The following is a 24,650-nucleotide window of genomic DNA, read 5'->3' as shown; positions in this document are numbered from 1 at the left end:
TTCTTGAAGATGTTTAAAATATAGAGGAATTTAGGATAAGAAATTGTATACTTATTGCAGAGAACTGGTAAATTTATATAATGTTAGTATTTATATATTGTAGACAGAGTTTAGCATCAGTGTCTTAGGAATAAATTTTAAAATGAATTTCTGTCTTCTGTTTCTTACAGTAGTTATAGATTAACACAGTAACATCATTTCTTTAAACATATAAACCCATATAGGTTACTATTTGAATGCAGAACAGTTATTTGCAATAATTTGTATAATTTACACAAGCTCAGGACTTCTGTTTTCTCCAAAGCTGGTATGCCCATTACTGCCAAGAGAGGCTTCCGATTCAATTTTTTTGGCGTCTGTAAAATTGCATTAGGTTGCCCTTATCAAGTAGTTTAGTGTGAAATGGGTAAAGTGTTGCATGTATGCGTTAACTTTGAATCAAGAAGGTGCCTTTCATTAAAAGAGAAAATGTAATTAATTTTTGAGGTCATTCTGTGTAATTCTTGCATTATTATGTGTTTAATTGTTCAATAATTAGAATGTTATGCTTTTCTCATGTGGAATAGACTAAAAGCAGATATTAATTAGTGGCTATTTTACTAATCCCCCTAACACCTACTGCTCAAAATATAGTGTATCTGTTTTCTGATTTCACAACTTCAGATGTTGTTTCTTTGCTTTTTCTGATAATGTGACTAGTGTTTTTAGCGATATTTATAAGAAAGCATGTAGCTAAGCATGTGTGACCCATCATTTGAGATCTGGAAAAAGGGTGTTTGATTTCATTAATATCTTAACCTTGTTGGTTGTGTGAGTTATCATCATACACTCTGCTCCTGCACAAACCTCATTATTGTGTAATTTGGAACTACCAATCTATTTTGCCATTCTCCTTGATCTATAGGGATTATTAGATATTAAAATAGTGGTTTTAGTTTTTTTTTTTTCATAACCATAAAACTAGGACAGCATTTTAAGAATTTAGTTCAGCAGCTTACTTAACCATGTTAGAAAAGTCTTGGTTTAGGGCTGACCCATGGTGTAGGGATATAGTATGGACGGTTGCTTCAAGGGTATCATAGTAGTATATGCAAAAATAATTGATACTGACTTAGGGCATAGGGAGTCCCTAAAAACCACACATATTTCACTGTTGAAATGCTGATAGCCAATACCCTCCTACTCCTTTGACAACTTTCTACAAAGCACTGGCAAGTGATAGCTTGAGCAAGCATAGGTGGATCTATTAACCATTGCGAAAGGTCTTCCCCAGTCATACCACCACTCTTTAAGTTGAAGTCACGTGGTTGTATCATTTAGACCAACCACTGCTAGAGCAGCCCTGAGATAATTAGAGAACATACAGTCCTCTACCCTTTCATAACCCGTTTAAAAATTGCCCTTCCTTAATTGTCTTAAAAATCAGCATTATAGAAAATTAAGTCACGTAGAAATTTGTCAACACCTGCCCCGACTCTTCAAAAAACTGATTAACCAAAAGCCAAAATATTTGGGAAGCTGAGCAGAATGAGGTCAGCTTGATGACCTGAAACTGAATGAAAATAAATAGAAGCAGCCTGATGGAATGCCTATGAAACTGTGTGTGACTAATTTAGCAGCAGAATTCCCTGCACTCCTGTAAAAACAAAAATCTATTCTAGGTAGTCTTAATCAAAAGGGTTTTTCTTTCCTGCACACTCATATTTAGGTTTTATTGATGTGAAGGTAAGGTAGTAGTACTAATAGTATTAGTGTATCATATGCCAAGCACAGTGAAATTCTTACTTGCATGTCTGACCAACATGCAACACAACACCACTCTCTGAAGCTGTGATAAATAAGAATTCTTTATTTAGCAGAAACTTAAAACAACTTATGTGATGCACTCCTTACCCTGTTTTCATAACAGCTTTACAGAGATAGTACGTTGTATAATCTGTAAAATCTTGAGGGGAAGACTTTGTGGTTCAGAAAGCATGATTGACTACTTCAGGTCCAGTACTGTGTAGTCCATCAACTAAAAGATGTAGCTACATTGGTTTATTTAATTATAATAAGCTAACACTTTTTCATTGCACAACTGATTCTGAAAAGCTCTTGCTTTTTTCATGCACAAATATAAATGTGTTAAGCATGCTATTTGAACAATGAAGCTGCATCCTCCATCAAGAGGGTGTCATATCTTACCCAATCTGGTCCTTATGTACTGTATAGTGGAACAACCTTGGCTTCCTCCAGTGACATATCAAGTAAAGCAGTGAAGCAGTCATTGGATAGCTTAATCAGATCTATATTGCATCCTACTTGCTAAACATAATTGTTCCCTTCAAGTAGTGACCAAAAACAATGTCTCAGCATTTCATATTTGTTAACTTCTGTCAGCATCACTCTTGAGAAGTAGTCTGTGTTGGCTTTTATTGATTCTTTTTTTAGTTGTCTCACTTTCTCAAGTAGTTGAATCTCTAAGGATTATTTATTTTGATCTTTAGGCTGGTAAGCCTGAATTTAGAGCTTTCTATTTATTGTTTACAAGTGTTCTTACTAACTATGATCATACATGAATCTTTCAAACTCTAAAACCCTGGAATAAAATAAAAGACAAAGTCAAAATTTACAACAAATATAAGCAACCAGAAAAATCCCACTGCAGAAAATAACTTTATAGATTTTTTCTTAATTGTAGGCATAGTGCAATGATATCCAATTGGAAAAGTAATTCTCAAAATGCAGTTACACATGCTTGGGAGTAAATATTGATGGGGAACACCAATTGTGTAATCAGCGTGGTATTGTTCCTGATGCTACTAGCACTGGCCCCAGCATCAAATGGCCATGTTATATATATGCAGTACTGTATATTCAGAAAGTGGATGGATTTTTGTGCTGGCTCTTTACAAACAACTTAAATTAGAGACCCATTTTGTAGCAGGCTGCACTGCTGCCTCACAGCATTTGGATGCAGATTCAATTTTCAGCTGTGAAACCTTCTTTGTGGAGTTTGTGTGTCCTTCATGTGTTTATGTAGTTTTAAGTTCTCTATCACAAATGCTTATATCTTAACTATTTTGACTGTAAAACATTTAACTCTTCAGACTTGAATACTGCATTTTATTTGACACACAGGTGTACAGTTTAATGGAAAGTGTTTGGTAGCCTAAAGGACTAGTAATTTGAACTACTCTGCCCAATCTCAACCACTTCATTCTTTAAATAAATAAGAAAATATAGCAAAATGAACAAAAACTTTATGTTATAAAGCCACACCTATTGCTACAGGGATAAAAATGATCAAAATAGCTGATAAATAAACCTTGTACTCATTTGTTAGATCAACGTTTTTAGAGGTATTTGTAATAATTCCATTTTGACTTTGTCTATATTACGGACAATTGCCACACAAGTCTACTGTATGGATCTTTCGATTAGAGATATGAGAAATTGCATTTTGACTTACAGATATCTTTAATTATTTAAATTAAAATATCCTAAGTATAACTCTGATATTCAAGATGAAGTCTGAAATGTAATTGACCATATCTGTAATTTAAACGTTAACTACTCAGAATAACAGATGTCTACTATACACATTTGTGCTGGTGAATTTGTAATTTCAGCTAAATCTGTCCAGAAGTCAATGGGAAACATCTCTAAATTGAATATTTCACAAAATATAATAGAGATACTTCACTTTCAGATTAGTTAGTTTTCAGTTTTATCTACTGTATAATTCTCATTTTGACTAATTACATGTACAATCTCAATTTCAAATTCTGACTACTCCAAATTATTTTTTAGATATCTAAAATGTAAAGTTGTATTGTCATAATGTATTTACAAGCAGTCAAAGAAACACATTAAACGTTTAAACTGCTTGCCATATGCATGGTCCTCCTTTGTTAACAGGGACGACAGAAGTGATTAAAGCGCAAGCATCCATAGAAGAAAAAACTGTTAAAGGCAATGATCTATGCCACTAAAGGAGCCGTCACAATTGCAGTTTAGGTCTATTTTGAAATTAATTATCAATGAATAAAAAAAGCATGCCTTAAAAAAAGGAATCACAATTCTTCATTCTTTAGCTACTGGTTGTTGTACTGCTTGAGATTTTCTTTGTAATAATACAGCTTGAATGTGAAAAATCTCAGAAACTCTCAAAATTAGAGAGTTGTTATATTATTAGAACTACCGTGCAGACTTCTTTAAAGGAAAGGCTACATGAGTTTCCGGTTAAAATGGAAACTGTATCTGGGTACAGGAAAAACAGCTCAGGAGGCAACAAGGAAATTTTGAGGCACCAACCAAGTCATCCCTTTTACAGAGACAGCAAAGAATACAGAAAAACAATGCTTATACTGTAGGTGTGCATCCCTTGAGCAGTGATCTCGGAATAAACAATGGTTGCAGTTGCTCTAGCAGAGTCTGGTTGGTTGCTCTGGTCAGTAATGATGCCTCCTTTTGGGATGCCTGAGATTTTATGGCTTCTGGACTGGAAGGGGCAGAGTTAAATGCCATCATCAAGCAGCTTCTTAGCACTGTGGGAAAAGGAGATAACAGTGTTACTGGCAGCGCCCCCTCTCATGTCGACAGGTTATCACATTCCTCGACTGAGCCTTCGAGGAGGTCTTCCGATGTGCATGCGTAACAAAACATCCACAGGAGAGCAATAGTTCACAGTATAAGTAAACCGTGCACATTCATATATGCTGAGCAGCTCATGCATGTGCAAAGCACAATTGTTATCCTCTGCCCTGTGTTCTTTTATTGTGCCATCTATTGAGTTGATCTGCCCCAAAGAAGAAAATCAAAAAGGGCAATAATAATAATTACAATAGTAATAATAGTATTTATTTCTACTCATCAAAAAAAAAAAACAACATAAAAAAAAAATCAGATTTTATTACAATGAAAAATTTTAGTTGTCCATCATGCTATTAGTACTGCCAGAATTAAGAGTCCAGCAGAAAGCATTGTAGGTTCAGAATTGGACTGCTGCCAGTTTCAAACCCTGAAAATGTTGTAAATAACAAATACTCCATATATGCTTCCCAATGTAATTCTGAATGCATTTATTTTGCTTTTAAACTTCTGTTAGGTTTTATATAAAACAGCAGCATACATTTTACTTTCCAGCTTATGTCTAGTGCTCCCAGGATAGGCATTGGCTCCCTGCAACACAAAATTGGGTAAGTGGCCTAAAAATGGATAGATGAATGGATAGATTGTTGTTTTTGGTCATTTATGCGTGGTGTGTTCTTCTTACTTTTGTTCTGGTGGTGCTGGTATGATTTAGTAAACTGCTTATATTTTAGTAGCACTGTCACAGCAACAATATTTCATATTTCTTTGAGGAGAAGGCATTTTGCTTAAGTCAAGAATATTGCACTGGCCTGACATGGAAAGGACAACCACTGCAATTCTGAAAAAATTGAGATATCTTTTAAACGTCTGACACTTGTTAGCTGGATTATAATGGATACCCAAAAAGCATGCCCAACACAATATTAGAAATATAAATATTTATAATATGTTGCGTCTTTATATATTAGTTGTTTATTTAAGGAGAAAAACATATTTTGTTAAAATACATGCTCCATTTTTACATGCATTTTCAATATCATTGCTGTTAGAGTGGCATGTTGGGACAGTTTTGATCCAGAAACCTAGTGTTGAGTTCACACCTTGTTCCCTTGTCTTCATGGTTTTCTCCTGTATTAGGCTGGAAATTAATAGATAAAATGAGCCTTGTAAGATATAAAAAAGTATTTTTGTAATGTACTGCAGATCACATTTCCTTTCAAAGTCCAAAGACATTGCATCAGGTTAAATTATTGTATTGTAATGCATTGGTGACCTTTCCAGTGTTCTGCTTCACCACTCTGCTAAATGGGCAGGCAGATCTGAAAACTGACAAATGGATAGATGCCTTTTACACTGCAGCTCAAAACAATTCTTTCTTTATTTATTCATTGCCAAACAGTTCATTCTGTTATTCATTAATGCTTGTAGTGTTAGGGCTTTTTGCTGTTCAAAGTAAGTTTTTTGCTTTATCTAAATTCCTCAAATGCACACAGCACTTTTAAATTGTCGTAATCAAAACTATATAAAAAATTTTACATTGGTCTTAAAACAGTCAGCTTTCAAACAATGGAGATGGAACTGTTCAGAGTTCTGGGCTGTCTTGCCTGTTAGGTTTCAGATTGTAAAAGGTAACTAGCAGAACGAAACCTTCACAGATAGCTGCTCATGCGATCTGTACACTGTGATGTGTTTTATGTGCTGGCACCCATCTTGGTTTAATGTTTTGTGTGTGTTGGTGTTGTATTAAAAAACTGGATTTCCCTGCTGTTGATGGGAGCAGCTAGCCTGCTCCTAGCCTTCAGATGGTGTCACTGAGTGGTGCCTCTTAATATGGAATAGAGCTTTCATGGCATGCTGCCACAATCAGTTAAAAGTAGAACAAGACCCTGAAGTAAAATAAATTCTGCAATAAAACTGCCCACTCCTTTTATATTTATGTCTGTATATGGTTGAGCCATAACCTACACCCCTCAATAGGGAGTGAGTTACATTTTTGTTTTATTCTTCTTTAGCCCTCTTCTGTTCTCCCTTCCCTCCCTTTAAGTTGTTTTAATCAGCACCCTGTTGTTATTTTTTTTGCATAAGGACAAGTCCTGGCCAACCCCCCCAACATAGCCTAGTAAGATCTGATTTTCCCAAAAGTAAAAGTGTCATGCAGAGCTTAGATAAATGCTTAGGAACGCAACAAAAACAAGGAGTGGAGTGTAAGGGGGGTGGGGGGTGGTGTGGGGTCGTTTAGTGGAACAAGGCAGTTAAATGCTGATAAATTAGAGAGCTGAATATAGGAAACATATTCCTATGTGAAATGATACTGCTGTCGTTGTCACTGCTGTCTCATACCACCAATCTCCTGGGTTCAGTTCCTGATTTAAATAATCATGAGAGATTGTGTTAGGTAAACCTGCATTGAACTGTGTTCAGGTCTGGATTCTTCCTTATGCTCAGTATTGCCCAATGTGGTTCAGAAAAAGAAGGAAACCAGACTTTATTGTGCATGTGTTGCACTCATTTGTATTATAATAGTTACTAGTAACAGCGCACTGCACAATAACGTACAGTTAAAACACTTGACTTAAGCATTCATAGTTTTCATCCTCTTTCTCTGTATGTTTAGCATTCATTTGCTCAGAGGTTGATGCGCTTGCTGCTTCCTGAGCAGCTCTTCTTTTCTCCACCCTAGCGGGCCCCTTGTTCTCTTCTTTCGTCGGCATCTTTTCACGGTAAAACTGTTTAAGTCAGTGTTTGTGTTGCAATTACTTGGTGTGTTTTCCTTAATTTTTCACTTAAGCTGGCATTTAAGTCTTCAATCTGCATCAAGAATGATTTAAAATGTGAAGAGGTAGAGGAAGTGATGGCAAAGGGGGTAGGGATGAGAACGGCACCCGTACGCATGCGCTGCACAGCCGCCCTGCTGGCCGCTGCCGAGAGTTAATTCTACAATAAAATAAAATAAAAATAAAACGAGGAATAACCTTGGAGGTCAATCATCACCCCGAAAGCAAAAAGTAGACATCACATAGTATATGTCTACCGAATTTCAGATCAATAGTTCAAATGGTTTGCGAGCTACAGGTGATTTAAAATCCTGGACAGACAAATGGACAGCCACAGTAGCATATTATATAAGAAGATTATTATAGTTTAAACTGAAAATAAGTCTTGTACGGTATGTGCACAGATTATTTCAAATTATTATTTTGGAATTAATGAACATGATTGATCTCTATTAATGTATTCTTAATCTTCTTTAATTTAATAGACCACTTCGGTCTATAGTAGATGAGATCTTGAGAAGGCCACTACAGGTCCCTTTGTTACAAATATATGAATGTGAAAGGTTCAGTATAAAATAAAGTTGTCCCCTGCTGTTGCAGCTTTGTAAAAAAATAGCTTTTATTCTGGACATGGGAAATGGTTTGGAATGATGTTTACCTTTAAAGATTCAATATTTAATTCAGTATTTTTTACAAGTGCAAGTGAAATATGAGCTGCCATAGCATTTCCTTTTTTCAGAGTGTTTTGTGAAAGACATTATATAAAAAAAACTTTAATCAATGGACGAGGCCTTACTAAATAGTGATGATAATGATATACACGTACACCATTTCCTTTTATGGAAACCAGGACTGACTGTTTTCCATAAAGAACTATAGCAATTTTGGTCAGAATCTGTCACAATTAGTTCATTTTTCTGTTAGGATGTGCTAACAGAAATTCTAAATAAGAAGGTTGTTTTCAGTCTACTTCGTATTTTGTCTTTATGGCCAAGATTCAGACAATTTACTGAAGTCAGGCACCTTACACCCACTCATTCTGCTGTCTTTTCAGGAAATTAAAAGTTGCAATTTTTGGAACCACTCAAAGTTGCATGTTTCCCCACCCAGTTTCACTTTTTCTCTCATGGCTCACCCCAATTTGACTTTTCTGAAGCATTTACTCAGATCCACCCAATCAAGAGATCGCTATGTACAAATGTGTGCTTATTACTTTCTATAACATGATGAACATCAAGGCTTACTTTTCTCAAGCTTATAAAGAAAATGGCTTACACCACTGATGTGAATGAAGTTCCCAAATGTTCTAACTAATGGGATTTTAATTTTTGTCAAGGCTGAGAAAATTAATGTGTGGTAAAGAAGTGAAAGTCCTTCTCCATTGATATGATAATCAGGGTTCTGTTTATAGGCAGGTTTCTTTAATTCTTTCTCCCTCTATGGTTTTTCAGATGGTGCCTCTTATAATTCTCTTCTTTTTACATTTATGTATTGTTCTCCTTTGCTCTGTTCACCTTTCTCTCCTGGAAATCTTCTGCAAAGTTAATTTGTCCTTAAAATGTGATGCAAAACTCTTTTGTTTTGCTTTAGAATCATAGGTAATGTATGCCAGTCTGCAACAAATATTTTTGCCACAGCTCAGAACCTCAGTCTTATTCTCAGTCTTGGTGCTACTTTGTCCTTGTGCAGTAATGGGTTGTTTAAGCTAACGTTTACTTTGCATCCTCTCTTGTAGGACTGAGATTTGTTTGTGATCTAGAGGGTCACGTGTCCAATAGAACTCAAGAGCTTTGCTTTTGGGAATCTTGTGTTCCTAGGTAAAGTATCCACTTCTAAGATGTTTCAACCTAGAATTGTGATACTGATGGCTGGCATATGATTGCTATTCACTGGCAATTGCTTAGTGGTAGGTGATCTAAGCATTGCAGATCCACTATGGCGGTTTTATAAGCCACATTGTGAAGAGTGAGCCAGGTAAGAGGCTTGTGATGGGTCATTTCCTCCACATTCAGCTTTCCAGACTTTGCTGACTTTATTTCCTGTAATTCCAGAGCAGTGTCAAGCTGGTCACAAGCCACTTCATATAATTGCAAGAATCACATTTAAAAAATATTTAATGACACACTCACTTTGGATTCACCCATCTTAAAGATGACTCCGAAATACTTTCTTTGGTGAAAAGACTGAAGACTGTCACAGAAAGTGTATTATGAAATTGTCAAACTGCCTGAAAGGATGGTCATTACATCTTAGAGAAATTGACTTAAACAGTTAGCACTTTGTCTGCCAAAAGAGCAAAGGTCCATCCTATGGAGTCATGGAGGTGACATGGGAGAAACATTTCATTATTGTTGAGTGTATAAGTTGCAATTTTATTACTACTAGGGGGCTCTGCCCCCTGCTCGCTTCGCTTGCCCACCCCTGGGTTTGGCTTACTGGATATACAATTTAAAGAGATTGTTACTTTAATGGGAATTGTTACATATGCATTATTTTCTCTTTTACTTTAAAACTTTTGCAAAAACAATACTTGTTCTTTATTTCCGCTCCGGCGTGGTTACATCTCTTTCTTGCAGGACATATATCGCTGCTCATGTTGTGAAGGGGGTGCGGCTGAACACACTCTAAGGAGATGCTGTTTGATCATCTGCTGTCTTTCTGCTGCTGGTGAGCTTCCTGTTCTGATTGTCTCGCTGCCCGATCATTTCAAAGCCTGTCCTTTTGCCACTTCGGGTCTCTGCCGCTTGCGTTGTGAAGCAGGGGTGAGGTTAGGTTGGCTGAACGCACGCTAAGGAGAAGAAGTTGGACCATCTGCTGGCTTTCTGCTGCTGGCGAGCTGCGTGTCTTGCTTGTCGCTTGTCGTTGTTTTAAGAGCTGGGAGCTCTTAAAAAGCAATCCAACAACTGCTAGGTTAGATGTATATACTGAGTATACTTTATACATAAAATATATGTTGTCGTACCTTGCATAACTGAATAACCTTTATGGCACAATAACAATTCAATACATTTATGGTCACTACAGTATTTGGATTTAATAATCTTCATGTGGGAAAAGGCTGATTCGCATAAATAAGTAGAGCCGAATAGGGCAGTCAAGGAGGTAGCACATTTCCTCATGTTTGGGTACTTTTCCTCTGTGAGTAAGTTCTAAAACTGTCCAAGAGCCCCAGACTTCAGCTGAATGTGATCATGTAGTGTCAAAATCTCATCCTCCACTGTAGAGGAGTTTTAGGTGAAATAGTGTTGCAGTTTCTGATGCGAGTGAATCACCCTCAACATCTTCCCTAAATGGGTAGCACTTAAATGTAGCAATTGGCTCAAGTAAAGCTGAGTCTTGAAACCGCTTGCAAAAGTCTGACAGGAAATTTTCAATGTGCTTTGTGCAGTGAATGCTTTCAAGTTGTGCACACACCTTCCATTGCATCTCCAGCTCTGATGCGAGGTTTTGGATGTTCCTCAAATCAAGGCGCTGCAGCTTTGAGGACACATGTTGCATTTTTCATTTGAAAGCATTAACTGAGCTAATCATATTGACCATGGAGTTCTCTTTTCCTTGCAGCTGTAAATTAAGCTCATGCAACATGTTGGTCAGATCGGAAAAAAAATGCCAAGTCTAGCGGTCATTGATCGTTATTGTTGCTTACAGTATATTCAGCATGTTTAATGACAAGGAGAAACTCCTTTTTCTCCGGCCAGGGGTCTTGAAATCTCAGCAGGAATTTCTCCCTAGCCATCTGTCTCAACGAAGGCCTCTTTTAATCATCTCTCCATCTTAGAAGGACTTTTTATGCTTAATGATCGAGTGGCTCACCCATAATGATGCTTTGGTGTGTCTGCCTTTGCTTTTGAATTCAGCTAAATGAAAAATGACAGCTGTCTGATTAAATGCGATTTTAGTTCCCTCTCCTTTCTCTTTCTCAGATCGCTTTTTGGAAGAAAGTCAGTTTCGTAGTTTTTATGAACAGTTCGAAACTGCATTATGAGAAACCCAAGTCACCCTCAATTTAGTTTGGAAGGAATATAAATGCACCATATAGAGACTTGGTATTTCTTGTGGTGATTGGCAAGATGTCACTTTGCCTGGCAATGCAGAGATTTTTAAACCTTAGTGTCTAAGCAGTATACTACGCACTTACATTTTCATTCTGACTTTATTCCATTTTCAGCAGAAGTGCATAAAGTGGTTTTGACTGCAACCTTAATTATAGTGCTTTCCATTCTCAGTCCAGCTTCATCTAATTCAAGGTTTCAGAGTGTTGCGACTTATCCTCAGGCATGAGGCACTAACCAGCACTACGCATAGCACCTGTCCAATACATACAAAACCAATTGCACTGACACCAGGACCATTTTATTGTCACCAGTTAACCTACTAGACATGTCTTTGAGGGTGTGGCATCTATCTATCTATCTATCTATCTATCTATCTATCTATCTATCTATCTATCTATCTATCTATCTATCTATCTATCTATCTATCTATCACTCATGCCACTTAGCAGAGTGTGTGGACACTGTTATATTTTCATTTATATCTTATACTTGACAAATATTTTTTTTGGAACCAGGAGATGGCTTAAAAGTTAGAAATATGCATTGCCTTCAGCAAGGAAAAAGTCCTTTCCCTCTCTCTTAATGTTAACTATGATGTAATTTGCACATTTTCAAAAATAGTTTCACATTTCAGGATTTTAAATCATCATTCTGTAGGCAGCTACAACTTTCCTAGCCTCAGACGTTTACTCCAGAGGTTCCCACAAAACTCATTGAATGTTTGGCAGTGGTAGTCTTTTAAAATATACTAGCATCCTTTTATTTGTTTTCTTAGGGGAGGTAAAGTGGCTCACAAATTGTATTCAAAAGTATTACACTCAAGGTAATGCAATTTTGAAACATGCTGTTTCAAGACGTTATGCAGATTACAATTCAAGCCTTGAAGACCAAATGCTACTTAAGCTCTGGCTACGTCACCAATCAGATTAATGTTGTTTCTCGGCCCACATTTACACTCTTAAGTGCAGTGCAAATAAATTATGTTTTGGCTCCACACAGCAGAGAACCAGCGATGTTAAAAACCTGAAATGCTAATTTCTCTCTTACCAAGTGCTCTTTGCTCTGTAATTTGTTTTGAGTATATTTGGAAACAAACTTCAGTGGGGGTGGGTTGACTGTGTTGCTTTGTCGGAGACTCACAGCATGGAACTTTAGTCCACTTGAATACGCACTGAAAAAAATGAATTGCTGCTGTCACTGCAACGTAAGCTTTATGGCTCAAGGGTGCTCGTCAGCCAGCCTCCTACGATTCAGTTACGGTTGTGGTTAAGAACCAGGGGCATCACATTGCATGTAGTGCTATTTGTCTTCTCCCTAGGCTGCTTTTGTGAGCACATGTCTAAAAATGGGCTTAATTAAAACCCTGAGCTTACCTTGCATGATCACAATTGATGTTTCTGTTTTTTGCACTTTTCCTCATTTTAATTTATTTCTTTTTTGTAAGGTAATTTAATTGAGGAAGCATGTTGCTCACTTGGCCACATCTATTTCTGATTTACAAGTGTTTATTAATTTCAACTTTAAGCATTGCCTACTTTATCTTATTGTATGGACAGTGTAATTTTATCTATCCTTCTACATATCATATATTGTATAATCTTACAGTTTGCATCTTTACATCTTATTCTGTCTAAATAGTATATTTTATTTTATTGACTATTTTTCATTGATCTGTTTCATGAATTTCTTTGTGCTTTGTTGAAATGAAGGTAGAAATCAGATTCTTCTTGAATTTCCATTAGCCAAATTTTTTTTACAGTTTTTACAGCTGTATCTTAACAGAATTTAGACTTGGGAGAAATTTGTGGGAGATGTAATTAAATACGGGAGCCTTGTCCTGCTTCCACTCCCAACTCCAGCTCCCAGACTGTAGGAAGGCGGGCCCTTTTATTCTCACCCGGATTTGCTCCAGGTGCTCCCTCCGACGTCACTTCCTGGTGTGGCGGAAGAGCACTCGGAAGCAATCCGGGCGTCCCTGGAGGGATCATCCTCCATCTTCCCGGGTGTGGTGGAAGTACATCAGTCCCAGGCCCTCTGAGAATCAGGGCGCCCCCTGGCGGTCACGGATCCCAATAGGCATAAGCCTCCTTGTTCTTCTCCCGTGGTCCTCCTCTGATCCAGGGCGGTTGCCCCCTCATGGCCCGGAAGACATACAGTACATGCCACCTTCCGGTCCTTCCAGGCTTCCTGGCCGGGTCGCAGCCCCAGCAACTCGCCACAATAGACATGACGAAATATGTAAGAACATGTTTTGAAATAAGTTTTATTTGCAGCTATTAATTGTGGTGGCATAGTTCATGATTCAGTAGTATTGTATCATGTCATGTATAAATGTCCACAGAGGCTTAAGTAATTGTTTTTTGGATAAAATTTTTATTATTATTTAAGAACAATACAATGGAATAGCGAACATATCTAATGACATATAAATGAACAATTACATAGGCTTTCTGTCCTGATAAGCTAATACTACGTCCAGTGCAATGAAGAAGTAGTTAAATGGAGCAGCGGAAAGGGAAAGAGTGTCACACCAAAACTGTTTAAATCATCTGTGTATTATCTTTACAAAGAAAACAAATCCCCATCCACCCTATAAACTAAAGAACAAAAATAAATAAAAATATATAAAAATGCAGCCCAGGCTACACTACAGTATAGCATTGAAAGATAACCCGGGGCCACTGATGAGATAGAAATAATAGAGAAAAGCTGCCAAGAGAAAGGGAGAGAGAGAGAGAGAGAGAGAGGGAGGATAGACTCTATGTTGTGAACATTTTTGCACCCATCTGTAGGAAACAGAATGTAAACTTTGCTTTAAATGATTAAAAATACATGTGTCAATGAATGAGGAAGTGGTTAGGTTCACAACACTTTTTTGTCTTGTTGCAACATCCTTCCACTTTATAAGCAAATGCCTATTTAAGTCATATTATTCTAAAATATTAAAAGTATGTATTGCATAAAATTATAATTTTTCCTCCTCAAATCTAAATTGCTTGAGCTGCCTCATAAATATAGCAATTTCGATTTTCAGAATATGTGGAGGGATGCGAAATACTGTCTATATTAACATTAAAAATATATGTACAGTGCCTGAAAAAGTACTCAGGCCCCTTGTAATTTTCCATATTTTATTGTTATACAGTGTCCAGTAGCTAACTATAAGTTTCTTCCATCCATCCATTATCCAACCTGCTATATAAGTTTCTTGTTATTCATATACATATATACTAGCAAAATACCCGTACTTCGCAACGGCGAAGTACTGCCTTAAAATTTTTATTAAGAAGAAAATTAAACCTTTTTAAACTGAGGGAAAATATACCAATAATTATTTGTTAAGGATCTCTTTGTATACCACATTTTGAGTTCGGCCCTCCGGTTGTAATATGACCAAGTTGTGCGCTGAGCTTACTCTTGAGCATGCAACGTACAGTTGGCCATGTGAACAGTAATCTTGTTTCAAATCTCACAGCTTGGATTGCTGCTGTCATAATTGGTTTGAGTTTCATGGTTTGTTTCAATTACGACAGTATTTGCAGGACTTGTGTTGAAGTGACATTCGGCATCTGTCAAGCGTTGTAAGCATACAACCGGTTACATCGATAACTTCACATCCAGCTTTTGAGAGTTTAAACATTCATAAACATCAAAGTGTCCACTACTGAAATTGCCACCTGTGAATCTAAGATGTTTAAGAGGCATTGGCGGTTGTCGAAAGGTGTAAAATATTTGGCCATTTCGGTACACTTGAAAGCGACAACCGAAGACACAAGACATAAGACACAATGTTCCTCAAGAGTGAGCCTGATATGGCAGTGCAATATGTAACAAAGAGAATGGAAAAGATAGATGCCGTCTCCGGGCATGGAAACCACTCGGTAAGTTCTTTGATCGATGGTGATCACCTCGATAGACATGTTAATGGGGGTACGGTTGGAATGATAAAGGAAATGGGTACCTGAACAATGTAAAGTAAGTCTAAACCTTAAACCGGAAACCTGGCTAAATAACAAAGATGGGGATGAGTGTAACATAGAGGGATACACATTTTTTAGGAAGGATAGACAGAACAGAAAAGGAGGTGGGGTTGCTGTTTATGCCAAACAGGGTTTAAATGTAAGTCATCTTCAGTTGGATGATGAGCCCCATCTTAGTGAGGACATGTGGCTTCGCCTGGAAAATATTAGGAAAAGAGGTCTTATTTTAGGAGTGTGTTATAGACCACCCAATTCAGACAGTAATTTCAACACACATCTTTTTAGTAATATCAAAAAGGAAAGTTTACAGGGGATATTATAGTCATGGGGGACTTTAATTATCCAAATATTAACTGGGATAACCTTACAGATGGAGGAGCACAAGAGCAGGAGTTTTTAGAAGTAATCAGCGACTGTTTTTAACGCAGCATGTTAAAGCACCAACAAGGGGTGAAGCCTGTCTGGATTTAGTATTCTGTAATAATCAGGATAGAATTGAGGGTGTAGAGGTGATTGAACCACTAGGGTCAAGTGACCATAATGTAATACAATTCTCAGTATTTTGTAAGAGTACAGATGCAAAGACTAAAATTGTTAAGTTGAACTTTAGTAGGGCTAATTTTGAGCAGATGCGACAAAGTCTAAGTAGGATAGACTGGGATAAGCTTTTAAATGTGGAGACAGTCGAGGAGCAGTGGAACAGGTTTAAAAATGTTTTACATGTAATGCAGGACAGATACATACCTAAATTTGGAAGTAATAGGAAACTAAAAAAAACTCCACGATGGATTAATAAAGATTTAAAAAGAAGTTGCAAAGGAAAAACTGCTGTATAAGGCATATAAGACTAATGACTGCAAAGAGAACCGAGCGTATGAGAAAATGAGGGCAACCATTAAGAAGGATATCAGAGAGGCTAAAAGACAGTTGGAGAGGAATATAGCAGATAAGGCAAAGAAGACCCCAAGAGATTCTTTCAGTATTTTAGTAGTAAAAGAACAGTGAAGGAGGAGGTCAAGTTCATCAGGAATAGTAAAGGGAATTAAAAGATACAGACAATGAAATAGCAGATGCCCTAAACTTACATTTTTCTGAGGTGTTTACAAGTGAGCAAGTGGATAACCTGCCAGAGGTAAACAACTACTAAGGAGGTACTGAGGGATTTGGAAATTGTAGAGGGAGAAGTGCTGCTCAGATTAAATAAGATGAAATCAAACAAATCACCAGGCCCAGATAATATTTATCCTCGTGTTCTTAAGGAGGCTAGTGAGTACATATATAAACCCTTGACACATATTTTTAGGAAGTCACTGTGCACTGGAGAGATTCCAAAGGACTGGAAAATGGCAAATATCATCCCATTATATAAAAAGGGTGACAGGGCAGATCCAAGCAACTATAGGCCAGTAAGCTTAACAAGCATCACAGGAAAATTAATGGAAGGAATTATTAAGGATAAGATTGAGCAACACATGCAAGGACAGGAGTTATTCTGAACAGTCAGCATGGGTTCAGAAGAGGGAGGTCGTGTTTTACTAACATGTTGGAATTCTATGAGGAGGCAACAAAAGGATACGATCAAAGTGGAGCTTATGATATTATTTATCTGGACTTTCAGAAAGCATTTGATAAGGTGCCACATGAGAGGTTGGGCATCAAGTTAAAAGAAGTGGGAGTTCAGGGTGATGTTTTTAGATGGGTGCAGAATTGGCTCAGACACAGGAAGCAGAGGGTGATGGTGCGAGGAACCTCATCAGAACTGGCGATGTTAAGAGTGGTGTTCCACAGGGGTCAGTGCTAGGGCGCTGCTATTTTTAATATATATAAATGATTTAGATAGGAATATAAGTAACAAGCTGGTTAAGTTTGCAGATGATACCAAGATAGGTGGATTAGCAGATAATTTGGAATCTGTTATATCATTACAGAAGGACTTGGATAGCATACAGGCTTGGGCAGATTTGTGGCAGATGAAATTTAATGTCAGTAAATGTAAAGTATTACACATAGGAAGTAAAAATATTAGGTTTGAATACACAATGGGCGGTCGGAAAATCGAGAGTACACCTTATGAGAAGGATTTAGGAGTCATAGTGGACTCCAAGCTATCAACTTCCAACAGTGTTCAGAAGCCATTAAGAAGGCTAACAGAATGTTAGGTTATATAGCACGATCTGTGGAGTACAAGTCCAAGGAGGTTATGCTCAACCTTTATAATGCACTGGTGAGGCCTCATCTTGAGTACTGTGTGCAGTTTTGGTCTCCAAGGACATAGCAGCACTAGAAAAGGTCCAGAGAAGAGCGACTAGGCTGATTCCAGGTCTACAGGGGTTGAATTATGAGGAAAGATTAAAAGAGCTGAGCCTTTACAGTTTAAGCAAAAGAAGATTAAGAGGTGACATGATTGAAGTGTTTAAAATTATGAAGGGAATTAGTACAGTGGATCGAGACTTGTATTTTAAAATGAGCTCATCAAGAACACGGGGACACAGTTGGAAACTTGTTAAAGGTAAATTTCGCACAAACATTAGGAAGTTTTTCTTTACACAAAGAACGATAGACACTTGGAATAAGCTACCAAGTAGTGTGGTAGACAGTAAGACGTTAGGGACTTTCAAAACTCGACTTGATGTTTTCTTGGAGGAAACAAGTGGATAGGACTGGCGAGCTTTGTTGGGATGAATGGCCTGTTCTCGTCTAGATTGTTCTAATGTTCTAAAATACCCACACAATAACTATAATCGTAATAAATGAACAATAAAACAGCGGAGAAGCTGTGGATTAAAAAGGCTGTAGTTATCAGCAGGGAGACGTGAATCCCGTGGCGAAGCAAGGAAGGGAATGTAGAGACTGGAGCGACGGACGGCCTTATATAGGCAGGCAGCCAACAACGTAGGAGGCGTTGGGATGGGGGACCCAACGCCGACTCACACGGTGACCGAGCTGCAGGCTATGGACGATATATGTACGTAAGTAGGATTCAGTTAGCGTTGGAAACCCACGTACCAAATTTCTTGAAGATGGGCCCATAAGTAACAAAGACCGTTGAAAGGTTCAATATGGTGGCCGACAGTGGCATCATACCACTGAAATAAGTACGTACATTGGTTTCGGTTAGCACAGGGAAGCCGCGTACTAAATTTTGTCAAGATGGGGCCATAAATAAGAAAGTTCAACATGGCTGACGTTGTCGACCGTTATGACCGTTACGCGTAGAATTTCGAAATGAAACCTGCTTAACTTTTGTAAGTAAGCTGTAAGGAATGAGCCTGCCAAATTTAAGCCTTCTACCTACACGGGAAGTTGGAGAATTAGTGACATTGGAAAGTTCAATATGGCGGCCGACAGTGGCATCATACCACTGAAATAAGTACGTACATCAGTTTTGGTTAGCACAGGGAAGACACTTACCAAATTTCGTGAAGATGGGGCCATAAATAAGAAAGTTCAACATGGCGAACGTTGTCAACCGTTATGACCGTTACGCCAGAATTTCGAAATTAAACTTGCTTAACTTTTGTAAGTAAGCTGTAAGGAATGAGAATGCCACATTTCAGCCTTCTACCTACATGGGAAGTTGGAGAATTAGTGACGTTGGAAAGTTCAATATGGCGGCCGACAGTGGCGTCATACCACCGAAATAAGTACGTACATTGGTTTCGGTTAGCGCAGTGAAGCCGCCTACCAAATTTCGTGAAGATGGGGTCAGCCTTCTACCTACACGGGAAGTTGGAGAATTAGTGACTTTGGAAAGTTCAATATGGCGGCCGACAGTGGCGTCATACCATCGAAATAAGTATGTACATCGGTTTCGGTTAGTGCAGGGAAGCCACCTACCAAATTTTGTGACTTTGGGGCTGTAAATAAGAAAGTTCAACATGGTGGATGTTGCCGACCGTTATCGACCATTATGACCATTACGTGTAGAATTTCGAAATGAAATCTGCTTAACTTTTGTAAATAAGCTGTAAGGAATAAGCCTGCCAAATTTCAGCCTTCTACCTACACGGGAAGTTGGAGAATTAGTGATGAGTGAGTGAGTGAGTGAGTGAGTAAGTGAGTGAGTGAGTGAGTAAGTGAGTGAGTGAGTGAGTGAGTGAGTGAGTCAGTAAGGGCTTTTCCTTTTATTAGAATAGATAGTGGCACATGGCTGGGGGTGGTACCCAGCCAGGACGGCCAGGAGGACCGGAGGAAGGCTTGCGCCTCCTCCAGACCACGAGGTGGTGACCACTCTGGTTGTTTTGGGGACCATGGGTAGACTTCAGCACTTCCGCCACACCCGGAAATGCCGGGGGGAAGAGGATCAGGGACACCCGGAGTGCTTCCGAAGATACAGCTGGCACTTCTGCCACACGGGGGCGTGGCAGTGCAAGATTGCCAGGAAGCATCTGGAGCACATCCGGGTGACTGTAAAAGGGGCCGCCTCCCTTCATTCAAGGCTGGAGTCGGGTGGAAGAGGACAGAGCTTGGGAGGAGAGGCAAGGAGGCAGCCTGAAGAGTAAGGCATTGTTGAGGGCCTGGAGTTTTGATGGTGATTGGTGCTATGGCACTGGGTTGTGTGTGTTCACTGTTGTATATAATTTTCTAAATAAACGTGTGTGGTGCTAAAACATCATATCTACTTGTCTGTGTCCGGGCTGTTCCCTACAATATATATACAGTGCACACAACGGCAAAGCTCCCCCAAAGTCCAGGCCTCTATCACAATGATGCCTCTCTCTCTTCAGGTCACCTCTTTTCCTTTCCTTCTGAGCTTCATCCATCTCCGCCCCAGACTCAAAGTATCAAATGGAGAGGGGGACGGCCCCTTTTATAATCACCCGGACGTGCTCCAGGTGACTCCCGATAATCTTCTGCTGGCACTCCCCAGTGTGGTGGAAGTCCTGGCTGCGCACCTGGAAGTACTCCGGGTGTCCCTGGTCGTCTTCCCCCCAGCACTTCCGGATGTGGCGGAAGTGCTGAGGACCAGGGCTCTCCAGGCATTTGGATGCCCCCTGGCAGTGACCACAGGCCGCTATAGGGTTGAGCTTCCAAGCTCATTTCCCGTGGTTCCCAAAGCCACCAGGGTGGTATATAGTGGTGCACAAAAGTAGGTTTACAGTTATGATTTATCTGTTAGGTAATTTGAGCACTTAAGATATTGTACCTAAGTGCTCTGTGCCATTGTGACATTCTTTTGAGTTCATAAATTTAATAAAGATATTGTAATAATCATAACCTGCATGTCTTTTCCCATATGAACAAATGTAAACCTATCCCTGTGTGTATATATATAAAAGGAAAAGACCCTTTAATGTCAAAGTGAAACAAGATCTCTGCAAAGTGGTCTAAAATAATTACGTATAATTAATCACATTAGCATCCCCACCTTTAATTTGACACACATCATTGGTGCAGCCAGTTGGTTTTAGAAGTTGCGTAATTAGTTAATTGGAGATCACCTGTCTGTTCATTTAATTGATTGTAGTCTAAATGCACCTCATCTGGAAGGTCCAGCTTGTGGCTAGTCAGTATTGTGGCCTTATGTATTCAGTGAAGACACAAGAACACTCCAAACAACTTATTGAAAAGATCACGTCAAGGGATGGAGACAAGACAATATCCAATTCGTGGACTATCCCTTGGAGTCCACTTAAATCAGTCATTAAGAAACTGAAAAAGTGTGGCACCACTGTAAACCTGCCTAGAGCAGGACGTTCATAAAAACTGAGTGACTGTGCATTGCAAGAAGAAGAAGACTAGTAAATGTGGCCACCAAGAGACCTGTGAAAACTCTTAAGGAGGAACAAGTTGCAGTGATTGAGATTGGAGAGACTGGGCATACAGGTACAAGTGTTGCCTGCAGGGTACTTCAGCAATCACTGGTTTATGATTGACTGGCAAAGAGAAAAAAACACATATGACATCTCAGGTCTAAATTAATTAGAAATTTAAAACACAAAATAATTGACCTCATAAGTATTCACCCCATTTAATATGACCCACCCAAATATTCACTGGTGCAGCTAATTGCTTTTAGAAATTCCATACTTAGTTAAATTGAATTTACCTGTCTGTAGTTAGGGAGGTTTTCATTTGACTGTAGTATAAAAGCACCTTATCTGTAAGGTGGTGTTATTCAGTATTGTGGTTTCATCTATGCAAAGAAGACAAAAAAGGAACATGCCAAGCAACACTGTGAAAGGGTAATTGAAGAAAAAAAAGAAAATATCCAAGTCATTAAATATCCCTTGGAGTCTAGTTAAATTAGTCATTATAAACTTACTAGAGTATGGCACAGCTTTAAATCTGCCTAGAGCAGGATGTCCAAAAAACTGAGACCTCTAAGAGATCTATTAGAACTCTGAAGGGGTTTGAAGCTACAAGGATAAGATTGGAGAGATTGTGCTTATACCAGCTGTTGCCTGGGTGCTTTACCGGTTGCAGCTTTTATGGGACAATGGCAAAGAGATACAAAACCCACATGACATTTTGGCTGGAGTTTGTCAGAGGTCCCAATTGAGACTCTGAAGTCACCCGGGAGAAGGTTCTATGGTCTGATGACACCAATATGGAGCTCTTTATCCATCAGTCTAACCGTCATGTTTGGTGTAAGCTAAACACTGCATATTATCAAAAATACACCATTCCTCATTATTAAGTATGGTGGTGCCAACATCATGCTGTGGAAATTCTTCTCTACAGCAGGCCCTGGAAGGCGTGTGAAAGTAGAGGGTAAAATGAAAGCAGCAAAATATGGAGAAACATCAGTTTGATTTCAGGGTTTTACTGAGGTGCAATATGTCCTTTTCATTGTCATAAAACTTTAGTTGACCAGAGTCATTGAGCTGTGTAAACCTGTATACGGTGAGCGTGTGACCTACATTATGAAGAAATGCATGTCTTCCTTGTGCTTTGATGACCGTTGATTCATATTCAAGACTTCGTTCATCATTCATAAAACTCACCGCCTGTTGCCACGTCTAATGTGATTTTTGTTGTAGATAGATAGATAGATAGAATGATAGATACTTTATTAATCCCAAGGGGAAATTCACATAATCCAGCAGCAGTATACTGATACAAAAAACAATATTAAATTAAAGAGTGATAAAAAAAATGCGTGTAAAAGCAGACAGTAACTTTGAATAATGTTAGCATTTACTCCCCCAGGTGGAATTGAAGAGTCGCATAGTGTGGGGGAGGAACGATCTCCTCAGTCTGTCAGTGGAGCAGGACAGTGACAAAAGTCTGTCACTGAAGCTACTCCTCTGCCTGGAGATGACACTGATCAGTGGATGCAGTAGATTATTCATGATTGACAGGAGTTTGCTTAGTGCCCGTCGGTCTGCCACAGATGTTAAACTGTCCAACTTTAATCCTACAATAGAGCCTGCCTTCTTAACAAGTTTGTCCAGGCGTGAGGCGTCTTTCATCTTTATGCTGCCACCCCAGCACACCACCGCGTAGAAGAGGGCACTCGCCACAACCGTCTGGTAGAACATCTGCAGCATCTTACTGCAGATGTTGAAGGATGCCAACCTTCTAAGAAAGTATAGTCGTCTTATAGTTGTGCTGCCCTTGCAACCACTGTTGACTCATCAAGTATAAGTAAGGCTTAAGAAAGGAGTTATAGTAATCTAGCACTTTATAAGCAGCTGTCTTTAAAAGTGACACCTAAATTTTGAAACTACTTTGTGATTTTTGTCTTTTGTTTTTATCAAATTGTTTGGTTCATAGTCCCAGTTGTCCGGACTACTAATTTGTCCATCCCTGTATGGTAACCTCAAATTAGAGAATAATTTGGTTCCATAATTCCTCATTATTACCTGTAGTGTGGTTAAAAATGTCTATGCATTAAACAGACAACTGCAAAGATCTAAAGCTGAGGGTGACATGACATTACCATGTAAGGAATTTGAATTGTGCCAGCTTAGAAGTGTCTTTTTTGTGCATCTAATTTTGTTTTTATATCACTTATTAATATATATAAACTAGCTGTGCTACCAGTCTGAGACAGGTTCAAATCTAAGTAATCAACATTGACCTCAGTGCACCATGCAATACATAGATCTCTGTTATATGCTATTTGGTATGGCAGTCGTAGAAGTAGTGTTAATGTTTGTGAATCACCATCTGTTGGAACCAGAAATGCAATACATTTTATTACTAAAAATGTTTGTGATGCACCACCTGTTTGGTGTGAAAGAGACCTAGCAACCAGATGGACAGACAATTATCCTTTATTAAGATGTATAGACAGTTTGATATGGAATAAAAAGTAGAAAGCTTTAAATGTCCATACTTTTAATTTACAAAAAAGTACACAGTTCAAAGCTTGAATTTCTTGTATAGCTGAGAGGGGGGATTTTCCCAAGGGTAACAACAAATGGCAGAATATTATTGGCTTCGGTTTTTAAATGATCATCTGATCATCGTGGACTATGTTACTATGTGCAAATACTAAATTATTACCATTGTTATCTCCTTTCTGTTTTTCTTACCTGAGGTCAGTGATGGGGCAGCATTTTGTTTTTCAAGGCAGCTGTGCTAAAAATACTGCAACTTTTAACTAAGAGCAGAAACTGTCATTGCTTGGAAGAAATTGTTATCAAATGAAATCAATTTTCAGAGATTTGGAAGGCTTGTATGAGCACAATTATGTTGTATCTGATTTGTCTATTTAAGGTGTCTGTGGGATTTTTTTGTTGTAGTGTTCATTACATGTGTATCATTTTACTCCTGCTCATTTTTCAAGTTAACATTTTAATCGCTACTACATGATTTTATTTTACCAATACAGCAAGCTCTGATTCTTTTTTAAAATTATGTCTTTAAAATAACCCCCAAAAAAACAAAACACACACACATTTGTAAGTCAGCTCCTACACAACCAAAGTATGCATCACCCTTTAAGCCAGTTAACTAATCATTAGCACAAGTCTTGTGGGATTTGACTTTTGGAATAATGTTAAGTCATAAGCTGTCAGAGTTCTAAAGAAGAACAAAAGAAAAAAGAGAATTAAGTTCTATAGGTATTTTGCAAGTAAATAAATCATTGGGAAACCCTATGCTTAATGTTTTATATTTATCCAATTAATTAGTATGTCCTTTTTTAAGTGCACTGTAATAGAATGGATTCATAGTATTTATCTGAAATGTATTAAAACATAGATAAGTCACTCTGTTTACCTTATCCATATGTTGAAAAGATTTTTTTACAGGTGAGATTGTACAGCAGGTGGTGACCTGAAGCTTAATGCTCCTGTCTTCAGAGGAAATGG

At 38.3% G+C, this 24,650-nt stretch overlaps 1 protein-coding gene across 4 annotated transcripts in view; it reads left to right on the top strand.

Annotated features, from left to right (window-relative positions):
* Positions 1-24,650, top strand: part of arid1b (AT rich interactive domain 1B (SWI1-like)) — a 717,470-nt gene that overhangs the window by 24,208 nt on the left and 668,612 nt on the right. The gene's annotated exons all lie outside the window — the stretch shown is intronic.

The sequence above is a fragment of the Polypterus senegalus genome, chromosome 3, assembly GCF_016835505.1.
Source record: "Polypterus senegalus isolate Bchr_013 chromosome 3, ASM1683550v1, whole genome shotgun sequence".
Taxonomy (NCBI): domain Eukaryota; kingdom Metazoa; phylum Chordata; class Cladistia; order Polypteriformes; family Polypteridae; genus Polypterus; species Polypterus senegalus.
Note: the sequence above shows the minus strand (reverse complement) of the source record. Positions and strands in the feature narration are given on the sequence as shown.